The sequence below is a fragment of the Poecile atricapillus genome, chromosome 16 (genome assembly GCF_030490865.1).
Source record: "Poecile atricapillus isolate bPoeAtr1 chromosome 16, bPoeAtr1.hap1, whole genome shotgun sequence".
NCBI classification, from domain to species: domain Eukaryota; kingdom Metazoa; phylum Chordata; class Aves; order Passeriformes; family Paridae; genus Poecile; species Poecile atricapillus.
In genome coordinates, this window is record NC_081264.1 from 4399918 (window position 1) to 4415965 (window position 16048).

At 54.2% G+C, this 16048-nt stretch overlaps 1 long non-coding RNA gene across 1 annotated transcript; it reads right to left on the reverse strand.

The window, feature by feature from the left end:
* Positions 1 to 180: 180 nt before the first annotated feature.
* Positions 181 to 685, reverse strand: LOC131585386 (uncharacterized). The gene is made up of 3 exons (XR_009278936.1): positions 490 to 685; positions 416 to 459; positions 181 to 274 (listed from the first exon to the last, which is right to left on the reverse strand). It is a non-coding gene; the product is annotated as an uncharacterized LOC131585386 (long non-coding RNA).
* Between the last annotated feature and the right edge of the window lie 15363 nt (positions 686 to 16048).

Sequence of the window (16048 nt, forward strand, 5' to 3'; positions counted from 1 at the left end):
GGCACTGGATGTCCCTCGGCAGCACTGGAGCAGTGTCCCTGCACCATGTGATGCTTCTGATGCAGTCCCGGTCCTGCAGGAGTTTGTGGTCACTTCACCAGGTGGGAGATGGGCAGAGCCACTTTTGGCCACCACTGGCACCTCTCACACCCCGCACCAGCGCTCCACATCGGCACATCTGTCACAGGGACACCTCACACGGGAACATCTGTCGTGGGGACACCTCACACCGTGCAGGGCACACCTCTCACGGGCACATCTGTCACGGGCACACCTCACACGGGCACACCTCACATCTCTCACGGGCACATCTGTCACGGGCACACCTCACACGGGCACACCTCACATCTCTCACGGGCACATCTCACATCTCTCACGGGCACATCTGTCACGGGCACACCTCACACGGGCACACCTCACATCTCTCACGGGCACACCTCACATCTCTCACGGGCACATCTGTCACGGGCACACCTCACACGGGCACACCTCACATCTCTCACGGGCACATCTCACATCTCTCACGGGCACATCTGTCACGGGCACACCTCACATCTCTCACGGCGCTCGGCACATCTCACACGGCTCAGCCCCCCCCGCCTCCGACAGCGCGTTTCATCTCTCCCCGCGCCCGCCTCGCCGCATCCTCATCTATATCAAAGCATCAGGCAAATTAAATTGTTTGCAAAGCACCGTCTGCGCGTCTGTTTTATTCCTGCTTTGGGAGAACACGACGCTGCCGCCGCCGCCGCGGCTGTGCCATTTTGTTGAGTTTTCCCTGTAATTCCTGTTCAAAGCGGCGCCGCGGCCCCGCGCTCCCGCCCGCCTCCCGCCGCCGCCGGCATCAAAGCCCACCGGGAACACGGGGGGGCTGCATTGGGGAACGGCTGGAGGGGTTGTGCGCTTCTCCTTGGATTTGAAGGATGGGGAGAAACCCCGAGCAAGGCGTCCCCTCCGGGTGACAGCACCGAGTGTCCCCCTGGGTGTCAGGGAGAGGGAGGAGGATGCTCCGTGGGGATCTGGGAAGTCCCAGCCGGCCCTGGCTTGGGCACCCGCTGCTCCATGTGCGGCCGGAGCCAGAGAAATCTGGATATCCCGACAGAGAAATCTGGATATCCCGACAGAGGAATCTGGATATCCCGACAGAGAAATCTGGATATCCGACAGGATCCCTCGGGATGAGGCCCCTGCGCCCGGCCCGGCCCCAGCTGCTGTCACAGCCCAGGGTCGCTGTCGCATCGCCCCGGCCGCCAAAGCAAACAAACAAACCCAACTCTCGCCACCAAATTGTTCCCCATAAATCCTCCGCTTCCCGCTGAGCTCCGGAAAAAGCTCTTTTTCTTCTCCATTGACTGGTGGTGGCTGGAAACCGCGCCGTGTACCAGGGCTCGGGATGTTTGTCCCTGGCTCCACGGGAGCTGCAGCAGCAGGGACAGGGGCAGACACCAAGACAGCTTTTATTGAAACTGAGCCCTTCCAGGTTGTTCCCTGCTGGGTTTTCACTTTTTCTCACTTTTATGACAAAGAATTTAATTTTTATTTTATTTTTTTTTAATGGGGTGGCAAATCCAGTGTGCACCCAAGGTGTCCCTGGGGTGATGGAGAGTGCCTGGATCCAGGCCTTGCCAGGGGCACCTCCCTGCTGGGGGCTGAGGGATTATTTGTGTTGGAAAAAAGCAGATTAAAAGCCCAGAGAGCAATTCTTTGCCGCTGAATTGCAAACGTGCTGTGTGCAGCGGGAGCTGCTGCAGTTGTCTTGGTCCTGAGCCATGGTAATTGTATTCTATGAAATATTTATTCATTTTCATTTCAATTTCATTTCCAACATGTATTTCCTATAAAATGATGTGGGGGGGAAAGGGAAAAAAAAAAAAGAAAAAGAAAAAAAAAAAAAGAAGAACCCGCCCTGGATACATTTATCATCATCACAGGTTCCTTGCCAGAGCTCCCTGAAGGGGCACCACCGGGCAGGACCACACAGGCTGCCAGGGCTGGTTTTTCTAAAAACTTTAAATGCCATTTTTCATTCTGCTGGGAGCCCATGGGAGCTTTGGGGGTGCTGGACATTCTGGATCCCAGCTCCTGGGAATTGTATGGCATCGAATGGAGCACAGCTGGGCACAGGAAAAGCACCTGTGGGTGATGAAACGCCCCTGTGCAGAGTAAAATACCCCTAAACACCCTAAAATGAACCTATAACACACTGAAATATCCCTGTGCACACTCAAAGACCCCTGTGCTCTTTAAATACCTGTTTGTATCCTAAAACACACCAAAATACTCCTGTGCAGAGCAAAATCCTCCCATACACAGCAAAATATTCCTATGTGCACCAAAATATCCCTGTGTAACCTAAAATACCCCTGTGCACCCTAAAATGCTCCTGAGCACAGTAAAATACATCTATACACCCCAAAATATTCCTGTACACCCTAAAATACCCCCGCGCATCCCTGCACACATTAAAATACCCCCATGCAGTGTAAAATATTCCTGTACACCCTAAAATATCCCTTTAGACACCAAAATATTTGTGCCCACCCTAAAATCCCTCCCTGCAGGCTCCTGGCTCAGTGCCAGTTTATATTTCCCGAAATATTTATGTGCACCCCAAAATATCCCTGTAGACACCAAAATATCCCTTTAGACACCAAAATATCCCTTTAGACACCAAAATATTCGTGTCCACTTTACAATGCACCCCCTGCAGCCCCCGGGCTCGGTGCCAGGCAGGTGCCCGCGGACATTTCGGTCACCTGCCGGTGCCACCCCTGTCCAGCCCCATCCATCCTCCTCCTTCATCCATTCCCAGCTTTTCCCGGGTGATTATTCCCAAGCTTCTGCAGTTCCCGCCTGATAAACAGTTGATTACTTCTCCTCCCAGCCCCGTGCCCGATTTGCATACAATAAATATCGCCCTCGGAGAGCCGAGCCCGGCTCATGCCTTATTTATGAGGGATAAACCCGGGATCGAGTTTGCATAATCAACACGTATTTAATTTGCGAGCTCTTCCACGCGGGTTCGGGCTCTAATCAGGCTCCGCGCGCCGCTGACAATCAGGGTGGAAATATCTTCATTAAGGGCTGGCAGGTTCCGGAGCCAACGGGAAAGCGCCAGACCTGGAATGCCAGACCTGGAATGCCACAAGCCAGGGCTCCCCTTCTCCCCCACTCCCAGGAATTTCCCTTTGCTGCCTCTACACCAGATTTTTTTACTCTAATTTGGTGACTCTACTTCCTCCCGCATGCTAATATATGCAAAAAACCACCGGGGCTCCTATTAAAATGCCATGAAAATGTAATGAAATTAATGTTGGCAACAAATATTACCTAATGGAAGAGCCTCCGGGAGAAGGATAAAAAAAAAACCACAAAAAAAAAAACCAACCGAGTGCAAATATATATTTGCACATATTTAAAGGCCTCTGTCAAGTAGTTTAGCTCCACAGCTTGGATGTTATTAAAAAGGAGAGGGAGGGAGCCTGGTGTTTTCCAAGCCCAACACAAGCGGAAGGGCTTCCATGAATTATATTTTTAATTTCAGTGGGAAGTGGGGCTGGCATGGCTGGGATGCTCTGGGTGCTGGATGCAGGTGGAGAGGTGGGAACTGGGCTGGGGAGGTGAGCAGGGCACGCTGCATCCCATCGTGTCCAGGGAGAATTGTATCCTGCCTGGAGCATTCCATGAGAGAACCACACCCAGAGGCTGTCCTGGATATCCAGGGGGAATCCCATCCTGCCTGCTGAGCATCCCATTCAGTGAGTATCCAATGCCATGGATATCCCACCTGTTGGACATTCCATCCACTGAGCATCCCAAACATCAGGCTTTGCGTCCATCCATCCATCCATCCATCCATCCATCCATCCATCCATCCATCCATCCATCCATCCATCCATCCATCATCCATCCATCCCTCCATCCATCCATCCATCCATCCATCCATCCATCCATCCATCCATCCATCATCACACCCACTGGGCTCCAGCTCCAGCAGGGATTGACAGGGACCAGCAAGGCTTCCCGAGGGAGGGGACAGCCAATTATCCCTGTTTATTAATTTGGGTGTTCATACTCCAGAGCCACCCGGCAGTGACAGCTCATTATGAGCTTATCTCTCACAGAGGCTACTCCTCGTGGGCAATTACAGCACCTCCGATTAATTCCTCTTTAAAGGAGCCCTGGCAGCTTCTAAATTTAAGATTTGTTTTAAAAAAAAAAAACAACCCAAGACCTGAGAGCCAATATTCCCATTAATTATGTTACATTTGGGGTTTTTTTTGCCATTTTACAGCAGACACGGTGTGTTTTCCCTCCAGGCTCAGCAGAAGTGGTTTGAAAGTCTCTGTAAAGAGAAATTTTCCTGGCCCAAAGTTTGGGGACAAGCCTGGAGCAACATGGTCTAGTGCAGGGTGTCCCAGCCTCTGGCAGGGGGTAGAACTGGATGAGATTTAAGGTCCCTTCCCACCCAAACCAGTCTGGGATTCCATGATTCCATTATTGATGGCTGGAAAACACCAGCGTGGCTGATGAATGAGGCGTTGGGGGCTGGATGATGCCCACTCCTTTTCCCCATCACCCTGGTGTCACCCTGACTCAGGACATCACCAGCAGGACAGGGCAGGAGGGGAAAATCCCTGAAATCCTGGGAAACTGAAAACTGGGTAAATGCACTTGGACCACCCTGTCCACAGGAAAAGGAACAACAGAGGTGGAAGCTCCCAAAGGTAAAGTATTGAAGGACCCCCGAGCTGTTCACCAGTTTTCACAGAAGTAATTGTGAATGCCCTTTATTTCTATCTTTAGCACACTTTTATAGGGTTCTACAGGGTCTGCGGGCAGAGCAAGCTACTATTGGCTAACACACACCGTTTACATTTTTTCTCTTACACACAGGGATATTGTTTTGCTTTACTCTCTCTTCTGCATGAAGGTTTCAAGGACTGTAGCCCTTAATATTACAACTTATTTCAAAGGCTGGTTTGTGCATACAGGCCTCTACTAATATATAAAATATAGCAACAGTTCCCCGCTCTAGAACCGCTCTAGAACCGCTCCCCACTCTAGAACCGCTCTAGAACCACTCTAGAACCGCTCCCCACTCTAGAACCGCTCTAGAACCACTCTAGAACCGCTCTAGAACCGTTCCCCGCTCTAGAACCGCTCTAGAACCGTTCCCCGCTCTAGAACCGCTCTAGAACCGTTCCCCGCTCTAGAACCGCTCTAGAACCGTTCCCCGCTCTAGAACCGCTCTAGAACCGTTCCCCGCTCTAGAACCACTCTAGAACCGCTCTAGAACAGTTCCCCGCTCTAGAACCGCTCTGGAACCGCTCTAGAACCGATCTAGAACCGCTCTGGAACCTATCTAGAACCTATCTAGAACCAATCTAGAACCGTTCCCCACTCTAGAACCGCTCTGGAACCGTTCCCTTGCTCTGGAACTGCTCCAGAACCGCTCCAGAACAGTTCCCTATTGAAGGACCCCCGAGCTGTTCACCAGTCTTCACAGAAGTAATTGTGAATGCCCTTTATTTCTATCTTTAGCACACCTTTTATAGGGTTCTACAGGGTCTGCAGGCAGAGCAAGCTACTATTGGCTAACACACACCGTTTACATTTTTTCTCTTACACACAGGGATATTGTTTTGCTTTACTCTCTCTTCTGCATGAAGGTTTCAAGGACTTTAGCCCTTAATATTACGACTTATTTCAAAGGCTGGTTTGTGCATACAGGCCTTTACTAATATATAAAATATAGCAACAGTAAAGGGCGTGGGAGGGGTTGATCCCAACCTGGGAGCACGAGGGTTTTGTATGGGAAAATAATTCAGACAAAAAATTGTGGAAGGTCAAACCAACTGACAGTTTGCTTGGAAATGTGAATATTTGGGATTTATCTTTTTTTTTTTTTTTTTTTTTTTTTTTAATTTCAAGTTAAGCCTTCGCAAAAGCCTTCCCGTAGTTACAGTCATATATATAAATACGATGCTCTATTTTTATACTTATATCAAAATGAAGCTCACTTTCAACCATCAGCACATCCAGAAAAAAAAAACAGCAGCAGAATTCCGCTTGGGAAGCATCTGGATGAAAATCTTTGAGCCACCTGCCCTTGGAGCCCCCAAACCTCCCTGGGGCGAGGGGTTCACTGTACATTTTAAAGCCCAATTCCTCCCTGCTTTGCCTATCTCTCTTCCCAAGTCCAAAATAGCTCCAGCGGTATCCGCTCGGCTCTTCCAGAAAGGATTGTTCAATATTTCTCCGCGAGCTGTGGGATGTCTGCTGTTAGTGAGCACATTAAACAGGGGTATAAATTCGTAATGAGAGCCCTGAAATGAATGGCTCTTATCATTTATGGATGGAATAATTAAAGATACTGTACTTGGAGGTTTTACATGGGCCTGTAAATTGTCAGCCGTGAAAGCAGAGAATCAGGAGAGTTGGAACAAGCTCAGGCTGGGCAGTGGAGGTGGCACTTTGGTGCAGTCAGAGCTCAGGCACCCTGGAGGATGCCAGCCGTGCTCTGGGGACATCCTGGTCCCTGTTCATAGTCCCCTCTTCCCAGCTCCCAGAGACAGCCAGCCATGGCTGTCAGAATTTGAGGATTTAAGCTTTTTTGGTGACTTTCCTGCCCTTGGAAATCTCCTGCTGGCAGAGCCAGCGCTGGGGCTCCCACCTGCTGCTCCACCCCGGTGTCCAGGGCTGGCAGGGCTGCGGGGGATGCTCTGCTCCGGCATCCCGGGGCTTTGGGATGGGATTCCCTGGCAGTTCCATGCCCAGCCCATGGGACACCCCGTGGGGCGGTAGGTGCAGGGGCTCACCAGCCCACCCAAGCCCCCAGGATACCCCAAGGGGCAGAACCACCTCTGCCAGCACCTCGTCCTATTTTAACTCCGATCATCTAAAATACTGTAACTATGGCAACGGCTGCAGGTGAGACTCATTACAGTTAATCCTCTAATTACTAACTACCTCTTCAATCAGTTGTAATTACTTTGGGGACACAGTTAACCTCTCATTAGAAACGCATGGCCACGTTTTACCAAAAGCACAAACAGTGACATGCCTGGTAATTTAGCACCGCGGCACTCAAGGCCACTCTCCGGCTTTTATGCCGGCACAATCTCATCCCTGTCATTAACCAGGAATGGTTGTCATGACAATTAATCATTCAATCCCTCATCAGCAACTTTTGCCAAATGTCACCCTGCTCTTGATCAAATGAGAAGGGAAAATTAAATGAATCAATTCAGCACCTTGGCATTTGTAACTATTTTTTTTTTGGGGGGGGGGGGGCGGGATTGGGGGTAAATTGGCGGTGGCCCAGCAGCCACAGAGCCACGCTCTGTCCACGTGTAGGGGTCTGGGAGCCTGGCCTGGGGGGTCCCGAAGGAGCTGGGGGTCACTCCTCATGCCTCGGGGCTCTATGAACTGATAGTCCCACCCTGCGGCCACCATGGCACTGCCAGCTCCTGCCACGGCCACCCAGGTGTGCTGTGCCCAGATGTGCCAGGGTGATGGCTCAGCCAGCCTTGTGACCTCCAGAGCTGAGCAGAGCGTCCCTTCCTCCGCCGTGCCCCAATTTTGCAAACAATCCTCTCTCCGATCATTTTCCTTTTAAACCTGTAATTAGCTGGAGTCATTCGCTGCATGCAAATCCCAGCCCTTAATTACCGGCACTAACCTTGAGCTGCGCTGGGGTTCCCAGCAGGCTCAGCCTCACGGCCCTGCCAGACCCCAGCCTGACTTTGGGGGTTCACAGGGGGTCAAGGGGCTGCTGTGGCTTTGTTCCCACAAAAAAGGTGTTGGGATCTCAGCGCTGTCAGGCAGTGACAGCTCTGCACCTTCCCCTGGGCCCTGGGAGAGCTTGTGGAGCCTGTGGTGGGGTACAAGGCTCACAAATACCCATGGCACTGCTCGGGGCTTCATTTGCAATTTTGGGGGGCTGGGAAGGCATGGGGTGGTCACCCAGCTGCAGAGACCCCAGGGAGGTAGATTTGGAATGGTTGTAGATTTGGGATGGGTGTAGATTTGGGGTGGCTGTGGATTTGGGATGGGTGTGGATTTGGGATGGCTGTGGATTTGGGATGGGTGTAGATTTGGGGTGGCTGTGGATTTGGGATGGGTGTAGATTTGGGGTGGCTGTGGATTTGGGATGGGTGTAGATTTGGGGTGGCTGTGGATTTGGGATGGGTGTAGATTTGGGATGGGTGTAGATTTGGGGTGGCTGTGGATTTGGGATAGGTGTAGATTTGGGATAGGTGTAGATTTGGGATGGCTGTGCATCAGCAGGGCCACGTTTTGGGGCAGAGGTTCATCAGTCCTGGGGGCTGGCAGAAGGTCGCCCCTGGCATCGCAGGGCACCCACACTCTCTTCCCAGAGGGGATCTGGCCCCCACAGAGCACGGCTTTGGGGGGATGCAGCCACGATCCACGTGCCCTGCGATGGGAGGGGAGCCGGGGGAAGGGGAAGTTTCTCTGCCACTCGATTATAGGAGATTGTAAAATCGCATTAGGGAGGTTGGCATTTCAAGCCTGATGCGTTTGGACAGGGTGTCTCTCCCCGGCTCGGAGGGATCGATTATCCATCAGAGGGACAGCGGGCTGGAGCTGGCAGTGCACACATCTCCCAGCTCCCATCGGCATCCACAGCCGGGCAGGAGCTGGGGCAAGGGCCAGGGGGGCCCCCAGGGCACCTGGATCCGGTGTCCCCCTGAGCAGGGCAGGGACAGGGTCCCAGGGAAGGTGGGTGTCCCTGTGCTGGACAGTGGGATCCGGGGTTGCTCCCATCCCCACGGCGGTGAACAGCCCAGCCCGGCACTGTTTTAGTTGGTAACCCGGATTGTGAATTCCCGTCCTGGTTGCTCACACGTTGTGACTCCGTTCCTGCTCACAATCCCTCCTGCGTGACCCGTTTGATGCCAAAAACCCCTGGCACAGGCACCAGCACCCGCTTCCCTCGGTGCCTCCACTGCCGTGCCAGGAGCAGGGCCCCGCTCGCTCCCCAGACCGGGCGCGGCTGGGTGACACCGTTCAGTGTCACCTCCCCGGGATGATGCGGGAAGTGTCACTTTGCCTTGGGCTCACTTCTTTCCGCTCCACGTCTCACCGCAGCCAGGATCTGGCGCCCCTGAGGTGTGGGTGGGGATGTGGGGCTCCAGGGAAGGGGCTGGTTGTAATATTGGGGTGTCCTCCAAGGGCCAAATCCCCCTGGATCCAGGGAAACACCGGACGGCTCCAGGCACCATCCAGGCACCTACCGGGTGCCGGCATCACCCTTCCCACCCCGGCTGTCCCGGCTACCCGTGAGCCCCTGATTAATTCCCTGAAACCTGCAGTGCGCAAATGAGTAATAATCCCAGCAGCGCTAATTGCTGAGCTGTGTCCTGACAAATTGATTTGCGCTGTGTTAACATCGCACGCCCGGCCGGCCCCGCGCCCACCGCGCCGGGGTCACTCCGGCCTGCCGGGGGCACATCCCGGAGCCACGGCACGGATGGCTCCTTCCTCCCCTTCTCCTGCCCTCCCCGGGGTGGGAAAAGACTGTGGGTGAAACCAGAGCATCACTCAAACCCCCCTGACTTTCACCCTGTTTGTTCTCAGGGGGTCTGTCGTCTGGACAGCGGGAGTTTCCAGAAATTGGGCAGGAGCGGGGCAGGAGCTGGGAAGGAGTTGGGAAGGAGCCCGGGGCAGGAACGGGACAGGAACGGGGCAGGAGCTGGGCTGGAACCCGAAAAGAGCCCGAGGCTGCGCCGCTGCCGCTCGCTCTTGTCAATTCTTTATGGCGCTGCATCTTTAATAGCTTTACAGAGCCCATTTAATGTGCTCCCAGACATGAAGTGCTGTCTAATCAGCACATTTAGGAGAATTGCCCACATCCTGGTCTCGCTGCCATAAAACAGTGCCCACAGAAGCATCTGTAATTAATGTTTTTTTTCACTCGCTCTCTCTCTCTCCCACTGAATCAATTTATAAAGCGCGGACTTCCTCTGCGCTGGAGCTTTTAGGCTGTTTTACTCCGGCAGCCGAGGTGACTCGGCAGCGCTCGTCAATTAAGCAGCTGTGTATAATGGATGCTTCAGAGTAAAAAACACAGCCTGATTCCCAGAAATGATCAATGCGCATTTTTCTCACAAAAAAACCCAGGCTCACACGTCCCCACCGGGCTCCGCTCAACCCCCGGGGCTCAGCGGAGCCACCGAAAGGGAAAGGGGGGGGTGGGTTGGAAAAGAGATGCTCCCTGCGCCTGCTTTTGGAGTGGGAAATTAAAAACGGGATGAGAATTAAGGACAGAGATAATTAGTGTCACCCGCTGGGCAGGACCTGCCTGTTGCCACCCAGAGCGGGGACGACGTCTCTGGGGAAGTCACTGGGAGTCCTGTGCTGGAGGAACACATCAGTGAAGCCACAGAGGGTGGGAGGGAGCATTTCGGGACCCCCAGGGAGTTCCGTGAGGTGTCACAGCCCCCAGCCCCGGCCAGGGAAAGTTTACAGGTTTTTATTGCCGGAGGTGGCTGCTAATTGGGAAGAAGGAAATAAACCGGGAGTGAAAGCGGGGCTGGGCCGGCAGAGAGGGGCCAGTCATCCCCCTGTGCCCCATTTTGGGAGACTTCAAAGCCGCCCGACGGACAAAGGCGCTGCCTTTGCTCTTTGGCCGTGCGGATCAAAGCCCGCGGCAGGAGGGCACGGAAAGCTCACGGAAAGCTCAGCCATGCGCGGGGCCCGGAGCCTGGAGATGCCCGGCACCATCCAGAGCTGCCACCTCCTCCCTATTCCCATGGGATCCCCACTGCCGTGGGATGCAGCAGGAGCCAAGGCCTCCCGCACCCCATGGTGGCCATGTGGGTGTCCCCATGTGTGTCCCCAGGCATGGGACAGGGTGCTCAGCACCATCCGCAGGGGCTCGGGGCTGGGAAGGCACCCCGGGGTGATGAGGTGGGGTCAGGAGTGTTTCTCCCAAACAAGGGCACCCCCAGGTTTTGGCACCCAGCTCCGAGCCGCCCAGCGGGACAGCGGCCGTCCCGTGGAAACCTGCTCCGAAATGGAAAACTTATCATGGTGGTTAATTGCTTTTAAGCAAAGACTAATTGGGATTGTACACCTGGGCACCGTGCTAGTTTCTGAGCCATAATTGGCCTCAAAACTGGGAGAGGGGGTGGCGTGAGTGGGCTGTGAGTGGCGGGATGCTGGGAGCACGTTCCTGGGGACAGGATGCTGCCAGCGGGGTGCTGCCAGATGACTTCCAGGAGAGGGACACTGGGAGCAGGGTTCTGGGAGTGGGATCTGGGAGCAAGATGCCGCAGGAGATGGGGTGGTCCTGCCAATCCGCCGGGCTTGGCAGCCCTCGTGTGGGAGCCCTGCCAGGCTCCCGCTATCCTGGAACAACAAAGCTCTTGCCCAAGAGTGCTGTGCCTTTTCCAGGAGGGATTTCAGGGCTGGCTCCATGCAGAGCCCGGCTCGGGGGCACACAGAGCCTGATTTGCACGGTCCTGGTGTCGCACAAAGGCGGAGCCGTGCTGATGGTGACGGATGTGCTGGCTCTCGGTCACCGAGACCCGGCTGCCTAATCCCCAGCCCCAAGCTGAGGATGGTGAGGATGGTGAAGATGGTCCCACGGAACAATCACAGCCCAAGCAGGGTTGGAGATGCCCAGTGCTCCCAGCTGGGCTTCCAGGGAAAACCAAGGTGCTGCAGAGAAAGCATTTAAAAAAAAAAAAACATGAGAAAATCCTGATTTAAATTGACTGCTGTGGAGGCAATGGGTTTGGGCATACCCTGCTGAGGACAGGTCCCAGTGCCAGGCAACAGGGACAGGGATGGCACGGATGGATGGCAGAGATGCCAAGATGTTCCATTTCTCCTTCTCTGGAATTCACCATGTGGTAATATGCTCCTTGTGCTCTCCACATCTCCATTAATCTTCCTTGGTTGCTGCAGGTCATCAGGAAAGGACCCCCAGGTCCTGAGAAGCCAAAAGGAGCAGAGGGGGCAGGAGGAGCTGAGCCTGGTGGTGTCCTGGCCACAGTGCCACGGCCAGGCTGGCCAGGGGACTCAAAGATGCCTTCCCAGAGGTCATGGCTCAGCTGTAGCTCCTCATGGAACCTCATGGAAATGGGTTTGCCTGCAGCAATGTGCCAAAAATTAATATGCAAGTGGAAGGATCCTTCCCCCTGGAGCGGGTTGAGTGAGGGGAACACAAACCCGGCGGCTGCCACGGGAGACGACGCTCTTATCAGAGCAGCGGCACCGACAACCCAGCTCTATACATTTTTAATAAATCATTTGAAATTCCTGACTGTCAGGAGGATTGAATCGGGTGCTTCCCTGGCTGAAAGGCCGAGGGGCTGTGCCAGCTCTCCTGGCAACTCTGATGGGGGTACAGGGGTTCTGGTCACACCCTGTGGCATTGCTTGGAGCTGCTGGTTGTCGCTTGGTGCCCTGGGCACTGCTCTGTCCCACTGTGGAAGGTTCAGGGATCATTCATCTTCCTTCACCCACCACAGTCTGTGTCTTCCATGGTGCTGGGGCTGCTGACAGCCCAGCAGGGCTGGGAGCAGCACAGGGGAGATGGGGAACCTGCTGAAACAAGCAAATTGCAGCGATTCCCCTTTTCCAAATGTCAGCAGATTTGGAGGGGAAAGAAGCAAATAAGTTAAAGGTGAAGATCTCCTGGGAATCACCAGCTCGCTCTGCTTTCCTTCCTGCAGCTCAGTTTCCTGGGGCTGCCCCCCTTGGCAGGGACCACCCTGTAATCCAGGCTGGCAGCACATCCCAGCACTGCTCCATAAATGCAGTTAAACACCACAGTCGAACCTTTTGGGGCAGAACGAAACTGGTTAGAGAGCAATGGGAGGGAAATGAAATATTGGCATGGGGGGGAGGTAGGGAACACCACACACAAGGGATGGGGCAAGAACAAGCCCAGCATCACCATCAGGCTTGGCCCTGATCATGTCCTCTTCCAGGAACTGGTCACTCACAGAGCCAAAAGGTTTTGCCAAGGAGCTGGAGAATTCCCTGTGATGGGCTCTGAGGCCCTGGCATCCTGGGAACCAGCAGGGAGGAGGTGGTGCCCACAGCAGTGAAGGACAACACCCAGCTGTGCCCACCAAGCCCTCCCTGGGAGCAGCACCTTTGCTCTGCCCACAGAGGGTCCCCTCTGCAGCCAGAGCCTGGGGACCCCCCCGAAACCTCTTGGCCTTGCCTCCACCCAGTGATGCTTTTGAGCTCTCCAGCACAAAGAGGCTGTGGGACAGCCCTGTGCTGGATATGAAACATCCCCAGGGGAGATAAAACCAAATCACCTGTCAGTCAGCGCCGTATCTCAGCTGGCATCAGAGCCTCAGGACTAACAGGGATAGAAAAACTCCACAGGCTGGAGTTGGCTCCTCCTTACACTGCTCACCCTGCTCACAAGGGCTTTCACCCAAGATTTTGGTGAAATAGATTGAATTTTTAACAAAATATCATCAGGAGGGAAGAAAAAGGCACAGGATCTGCTCGGCCACTGGAAGGGCAGTGAGAGCAGAGAGTGAGGACACAGTGACCTCGGGATGCTCCCGGCCACTGCTGGGATGCAGGGCTGGGGCAGGGCTGGGGCTGCTGCTCATCTCACTCCAGTTCCAGGAACACATGGATATTTCTGCACCCCCACAATGTGGGGGCTGTGGTGTTCCCTTGGTGCTTTCACAGGATGGGAAGGGTGCAGAGGGCTCTTGCAGGAAGCTGGACTCTGCTCCTTGTGTTGGAGCTGGGAAGACCCTGAGGGGAGTCACAGGAATGATGATCCATCATGTGCCAGCGACCCGGACGGGGATATTTTTAAGCAGGGAATAAAAATAGACTCAGGCTGGCAGTGAGCACTCGCTCCCAGCATTGTTGTCAAAGGGGCTGGGGGCTGGGAGGGGGGGCAAGATGGACCCCAACCTCTCATTCCATCCAGCCCACCCCTCACCCCACACCCTGATCCCCCTACCATGGATCCTGGCTTGCTCTCGGGGTGGCTTTTGTGTCACCACCTGCACCCTGGGGACTGTCACCCTGCCCAGGCCAGCTCCTGGCCCTGCAGATGCCAGGGTGGTGTTGTGGGGCTGCCAGTACCCCCCAGAAAATGCTGCCTGATGCACTGGGAGAGGATGCCTGGGGCCCGGCTGGAATGGGGATTTGTTTCAGCTGAATAACTTGCTGAATCTATAAATAAACTGGGGGGAAGCAAGTGTAGAGCACGGGAGCTTCTGCCTTGCTGACCCTGCAGCACCCGAGGCAGCTGCCCCCAAATGCTGCCCAGCTCCACCTCTGTGCCCACCCACGGCACCTGGGGGGACAGCAGGGGGGATGCTGCTGGACACAGCTCCTTGCCCAAACAAGAGCTTTCTGAGCCTGGATCAGCTGCCTGCCCTCTGTGCCCTCCATGCCCTCTTTGCTCCCTGGATCCAGCTCTCCCAGCCTCCCCCAGCACTCGGGGAACTTCTGGCCCTGAGGACCCCCGCAAGGAGCTGTAAGGGATCAGTTTTTCCCTGTGGGCAAATTCTGCTCTCACTCTGGTGAGATTTGGGATCCAGGATCACAGGGCGAGGGGCAGCAGATCCCCTGTGCCACAGCAGCAGCTTGGAGAGACCCCCCCCACTCTTGCCTTCCTTCCTCCTCCTCCTCCTCCTCTTCACGCCTGGCTGCCCCTGGCCGTCTCACTCACTCTGCTCTCCATTTGCTTTCCCAACAGATGTTGGTGTCTCTCCTCTAACGAGCATTTTAATGCTGGAATCTCTCTCTCCCCTCTCACTGGGAAGGAAAAACCTTGACATCTCCCATCAGCTTCAAAGTCCCTCACTCCAGCGCCCTGCACCCCACCAGTGCTCCGTGTCCTCCGCATGGTGCTGCCATGGCACAGTTTGTGCCCCCCGTGTGTCCTCACCTGGAGCCGCCTCTTAGACCCCCATCCCCTGGAGTTCTGCACTTGGAAAGAGCTGGGAGCTGGGGGAAGCCTCTAAGGGTGCAGTGGGAATGGGAAGTGGGGTGCTGAGCCAAAACCAGACATGGGAAAGACCCACTGGAATGACAACAGCACCAGTGGCACCGATAAACCTCAGTGGGGTGGGTGAGCATCCCTACACCCCTGCATCTCCTGCTGTGCCATTAAATATAGGCAGGAGCTGGCAGGGAGGTGAAGGTGCCATTTCCCCCTCCGTGTCCTTCATCATCCCTTTGTGTCCCCGCTGCCAGCACGGGAGGGCTGTGTGCGGGGCAGGAGCCAGCGATCCCAAATATTGACGGCGGCCCCGATCAATGCTATCTCCTCTTTCCATGCCTATGAGCTCATTGATTTTTTTTTTTTTGTTGTTGTTACCTCTGTGTTTATGTAATGTCTGAACTTTGCACAACTGAACCGTTTAATGTGCAGAAAAGAGCCCTGTTGCCATGAAAACGGACCTGCAAATGACAGCACGGATGCGGAGATATCCCTGTTTTATTGGGCCATACGGAATGGATTTTAACCTTGATAAGTCAATAACTTTTCGTACAAAAAGAACGAGAGCAGATACAGCTTTCAGAACCTTGAATGCATTTAAAGCAGAGAGTAATGGCCCGGTTTTAATCCCCGGGAAATCTTTCTCATTCCGAGGGCCAGGCATTGCCAGGGCAGAGTGACATTTTGGGCAAAGAATTACAGTGTGCATTTGTCAGGATGAGAGATGGAGACGCTCCATGCTCCAAATTGCCAGTGCTGGTCAAAAATAATGATATTAAATTAAAGGGATATCGTTATCTGAAAGAGCACAGAATCACAGAGAAGAATCAATGAATGGTTGGAGTTGGGAGGGATATTAAAGCTCATCCTGTTCCAGTCCCTGACATGGGCAGTGACACCTTCCATTAGCCCAGGTTGCTCCAAGCCCAGTCCAACCTGGCTTTGGGCACTTTCAGGGATGGGGCAGCCACAGCTTCTCTGTGCAACCTCTGCCAGGCTCCCCCCATCCTCACAGATAAGAATTTCTTCCTCACACTTAATCTAAACCTACTCTCTGTCAGTTTGAAGCCTTTCCTGTTGTCC